Here is a 5901-nt window from a genome sequence, read left to right on the forward strand (position 1 = left end):
GGCATTTTATATTCTAAAATTTTTTGTCGAGAATTATGCTTTATTTTTATTATTTAAAAATACAAATAAATTAGCTTTTTGTCGATATATAAATTCATTTGCGGGATCAAGGGTTTGCAATTTTTTTTCCAAAATTTAAAATAATCAATAAAAATGAAGCAACTTCTACAAAATTAAGAAAATGTTTCGTTTCTAATCCGTTCGTAATGGCAACGGAGTAGAAACGTAGATATGATAATGTGTTTTATGAAAATATCACTAAAAACAGGTTTTTAATCCGTCTCAAATAACAACGTTTTAGAAACATGATATTCTGCATTATTTTGAACAAAAATGACATCGAACATTTGTTTCTATTCCATTTCAAAATAGCAACTGATGATAAACGGATCCGAAATTGTTTTTAAAGATAAACCCTACAACTCAAATTATTATAAATATTTTTAAATTTGTAAGTTATTTAATTAGTATGCAATTTAATTTTTCAAAATTATTTTGAAGTAAAAAATATTTTATCGAAATTTTGTGAATAAGTGATAAACAATTAAATTTGTGTGTTAAACCTTGTTAAAAATATTTAGAATGGCCGTGAACAAGTTAGATATGTCAATTGTTGTTTTTAATATATATTTGATAATATCATAGTAAAAGATATTTGTAAGTATCATTTTTAACTAAATAATTGTACAATGCAAATATCCACTTACAAATACATTTCATGTTGTCAAATATTTAATTGAAAGTTTTGCTTTAATTTTTTTCATTTTAAAAAACAAATAAATTAGGATCTTATGATTATTCAAGATATAAAGCTATTTATGGGATCGGGGGTTTATAGATATTTTTTGCCAAAAAATTAAGTATTAAAATAAGATTAAATAACTTATTTAAAATAAAAACCTATATTTTGTTTCAAATCTGTTTCTAATAGAAACGGATTAGAAAGGGAAATTATATAATGTAAATTATGTATTTGATTAAAACATTGCAAAATATCCGTTTTAAATCTGTTTCAAATAACAACAGATTAGAAACCGATTAGAAACGGATTTACGATTTAGGTATAAATTTTATAATATTTTTCTAATAAAAAATTAATTTACAAACACATTTTATAATCTAAAATATTTTGTCGAGAATTATGATTTATTTTTTATTATTTAAAAATACAAAAAATTAGCATTTTGTAGATATTACGGATATAAATTTGTTTGCGGGATCATGGGTTTGCAATTGTTTTTCCAAAATTAAATTAATCAAGAAAAATGAAGCAACTTCTACAAAATAAAAAAAAAAGTATGTTTCGTTTCTAATATGTTCGTAATGGCAACGTAGTTGAAACTTAGATATGATAATGTGTTTTATGAAAATATCAATAAATACCGGTTTTTAATCCGTTTCAAATAACAACGTATTAGAAACAGATGTTCTACATTATTTTGAACAAAAATGTCATCAAACATCTGTTTTTTATTAAATTTCAAAATAGCAACGGATCATAAATCGATCCGAAATTATTTTCAAAGATAAACCCTACACCTCAAATTATTATAAATATTTTTAAATTTGTAAGTTATTTAATTAGTATGCAACTTAATTTTTCAAAATTGTTTTGAAGTAAAAAATATTTAATAGAAATTTAGTGAATAATTGATGAACAATTAAATTTGTATGTTATACCTTGTTAAATATATTTAGAATGGCCGTGAGCAAGTTAGATATTTCGATTGTTGTTTTTAATATATATTTGATAATATTTTAGTAAAAGATATTTGCAAGTGTCATTTTTAATTATATATTTGTACTATGAATATATCAATTTAAAAAACATTTCATTCTGTAAAATATTTTTTGCTTTATTTTTTTTATTTTAAAATACAAATAAATTAGGATTTTATGATTCTTCTAGATATAAAGCTATTTATGGGATCGGGGGTTTATAAATATTTTTTACCACAAAATAAAGTTCAAGTAAGATGAAATAACTTATTCAAAATAAAAACCTCTATTCCGTTTCGAATCCGTTTCTAATAGCAATGAATTATAAACGGAACTCATATAATGTATATTATAAATATGATTAAAACATTGCAAAATATCCGTTTCAAATAGCAACTGATTAGAAACCGATTAGAAACGGATTAACGATTTTGTTATAAATTTTATAATATTTTGCTAATAAAAATTCAATTTACAAAGACATTCTATATTATAAAATATTTTGTCGAGAATTATGCGTTATTTTCTATTATTTGAGAATACAAATAAATTAGCATTTTTTAGATATTACGGATATAAATTAATTTGCGTGAACAAGGGTTTGCAAATGTTTTCTCAAAAAATTAAAAAATCAAGAAAAATGAAGAAACTTCTACAAAATAAAAAAAAAATGTATGTTTCATTTCTAATCCGTTCGTAATGGCAATGGAGTAAAAACGTAGATATGATAATGTGTTTTATGAAAATATCACTAAATACCGGCTTTTTAATCCGTTTCAAATAACAACATATTAGAAACGGATGTTCTACATTATTTTGAACAAAAATGACATCGAACATTTATTTCTATTCCATTTCAAAATAGCAACGGATCATAAATGGATCCGAAATTATTTTCAAAGAGAAACCCTACACCTCTAATTATCATAAATATTTTTAAATTTGTAAGTTATTTAATTAGTATGCAATTTAATTATTCAAAATTATTTTGAAGCAAAAAATATTTTACTGAAATTTTGTGAATAATTGATGAACAATTAAATATGTGTGTTAAACCTTGTTAAAAATATTTTGAATGGCCATGAACAAGTTAGATATATCGGTTGTTGTTTTTAATATATATTTGATAATATCATAGTAAAAGATATTTGTAAGTGTCATTTTTAACTAAATATTTGTACTATGAAAATATCCACTTTAAAATACATTTCATGTTGTAAAATATTTTATTGAAAAATTTGTTTTAATTTTTTCATTTTAAAATACAAATAAATTAGGATTTTATGATTATTCAAGATATAAGGCTATTTATGGGATCTGGGGTTTATAAATATTTTTTTGCCATAAAATTAAGTATTAAAATAAGATGAAATAAGTTATTTAAAATAAAAACCTATATTCCGTTTCTAATCTGTTTCTAATAGAAACGGATTAGAAAGGGAAATCATATAATGTAGATTATGTATTTGATTAAAACATTGCAAAATATTTGTTTGTAATCTGTTTTAAAAAGCAACGGATTAGAAACCGATTAGAAATGGATTTACGATTTAGGTATAAATTTTATAATATTTTGCTAATAAAAAATCTATTTACAAACACATTTTATTTTCTAAAATATTATGTCGAGAATTATGCTTTATTTGTATTATTTAAAAATACAAATAAATTAGCATTTTGTAGATATTACGGATATAAATTTGATTGAGGGATCAAGGGTTTGCAAATGTTTTTCCAAAAATTAAATTAATCAAGAAAAATAAGCAACTTCTCCAAAAAAAAAAAAAGTATGCTTCGTTTCTAATCCATTCGTAATGGCAACATAGTTGAAATGTAGATATGATAATGTGTTTTATGAAAATATCACTAAATATCGGTTTTTAATCTGTTTTTTATTAAATTTCAAAATAGCAACGGATCATAAATGGATCCGAAATTATTTTCAAAGATAAACCCTACACCTCAAATTATTATAAATATTTTTAAATTTGTAAGTTATTTAATTAGTATGCAATTTAATTTTTCAAAATTGTTTTGAAGTAAAAAATATTTTATAGAAATTTAGTGAATAATTGATGAACAATTAAATTTGTATATTATACCTTGTTAAATATATTTAGAACGGCCATGAACAAATAAGATATTTCGATTGTTGTTTTTAATAAATATTTGATAATATTTTATTAAAAGATATTTGTAAGTGTCATTTTTAATTAAATATTTGTATTGTAAAGATATCAATTTAAAAATACATTTCATCATTTAAAATATTTTATTGAAAATTTTGCTTTGTTTTTTTTTTTATTTTAAAAAACAAATTAAATTAGGATTTTATGGTTATTCAAGATATAAAGCTATTTATTGGATCGGGGCTTATAAATATTTTTTGCCACAAAATGAAGTATTCAAGTAAGATGAAATAACTTATTTCAAAATAAAAACCTATATTCCGTTTCTAATCCGTTTCTAATAGTAACGGATTATAAATGGAACTCATATAATGTATATTATGTATTTGATTAAAACATTGCAAAATATCCGTTTCAAATAGCAATGGATTAGAAACCGATTAGAAACGGATTTACAGATTTACAATTAGAAACCTATATTTTATTGAAAATTTTGCTTTAATTTTTTCATTTTAAAATACAAATAAATTAGGATTTTATGATTATTGAAGATATAAAGCTATTTATGGGATCAGGGGTTTAAAAATATTTTTTTGCCACAAAATTAAGTATTAAAGTAAGATGAAATAACTTTTTTTAAAATAAAAACCGATATTCCGTTTCTAATCCGTTTCTATGAAAGGGAAATCATATAATGTAGATATGTATTTGATTAAAACATTGCACAATATCCGTTACTAATCCGTTTTAAATAACAACGGATTAGAAACTGATTAGAAACGAATTTACGATTTTGGTATAAATTTTATAATATTTTGCTAATAAAAAATCAATTTACAAACACATTTTATATTCTAAAATATTTTGTCGAGAATTATGCTTTATTTTTTATTATTTTAAAATACAAATAAATTAGCATTTTGTTGATATTACGGATATAAACTTATTTGCGAGATCAAGATTTTGCAACTGTTTTTTCAAAAGTTAAAATAATCAAGAAAATGAAGCAACTTCTACTTAAAAAAAAATATATTTTGTTTCTAATCCGTTCGTAATAGCAACGGAGTAGAAGCATAGATATGATAATGTGTTTTATGAAAATATCACTAAATACCGGTTTTTAATCCGTTTCAAATAAAAACGTCTTAGAAACAGATGTTCTACATTATTTTGAACAAAAATGACTTCGAACATTGATTTCTATTCCATTTCAAAATAGCAAAGCATCATAAACGGATCCGAAATTATTTTTAAAGATGAACCCTGCACCTCCAATTATTATAAATATTTACAAATTTGTAAGTTATTTAATTAGTATGCAATTTAATATTTCAAAATTATTTTGAAGTAAAAAATATATTATTGAAATTTTGTGAATAATTGATGACCAATTAAATTTGTGTGTTATACCTTGTTAAAAATATTTAGAATGGCCGTGAACAAGTTAGATATGTCGATTGTTGTTTTTAATATATATTTGATAATATTTTAGTTAAATATTTGTACTATTAAGATATGTGGATTTTTGACACGGGCGTGTGCATTCTCTGTTTTCCTGTTTTCTTGGCCGGCTGTAAACAGTGCTGCTATAATATTCTTGCTACCATTTTGCTACAGTACCCTAATACAGTACTGACCCAAAATACTCCTGAATCCATGCTTTCATCGAGATAATGTAAACGGGCACACGTTTACGTCGTGGATAGCTTTGCTTCTTTAATAACATACATGTTAGTGGAGATCTTGTTCTATATGCACAAGTCAGAATGCTTGAATGTGAATGCCCTTGTGCCCTTCCAAATAGTTGTGCTAACTCGAATATGAGGAGGTTGGCACACATTCCTTCATCTCGAACCCGACCTATGTCTTCGCGTTTGAACTTAGCAAGATTTCCTCCAAATTGGTGCATTACGACCCACATTTGCTTCTTTCTCTCATAATCTGTCTCACAACCCTACCTGCATGAAAGTAACATAAATACACACATATTAGAGTTAAAACTTGAGAAAGATAATGCTCAACACAAGGAAAGAACACTTCGTATTCTTATCGC

Source organism: Dioscorea cayenensis, chromosome 8 (assembly GCF_009730915.1).
Source record: "Dioscorea cayenensis subsp. rotundata cultivar TDr96_F1 chromosome 8, TDr96_F1_v2_PseudoChromosome.rev07_lg8_w22 25.fasta, whole genome shotgun sequence".
Taxonomy (NCBI): domain Eukaryota; kingdom Viridiplantae; phylum Streptophyta; class Magnoliopsida; order Dioscoreales; family Dioscoreaceae; genus Dioscorea; species Dioscorea cayenensis.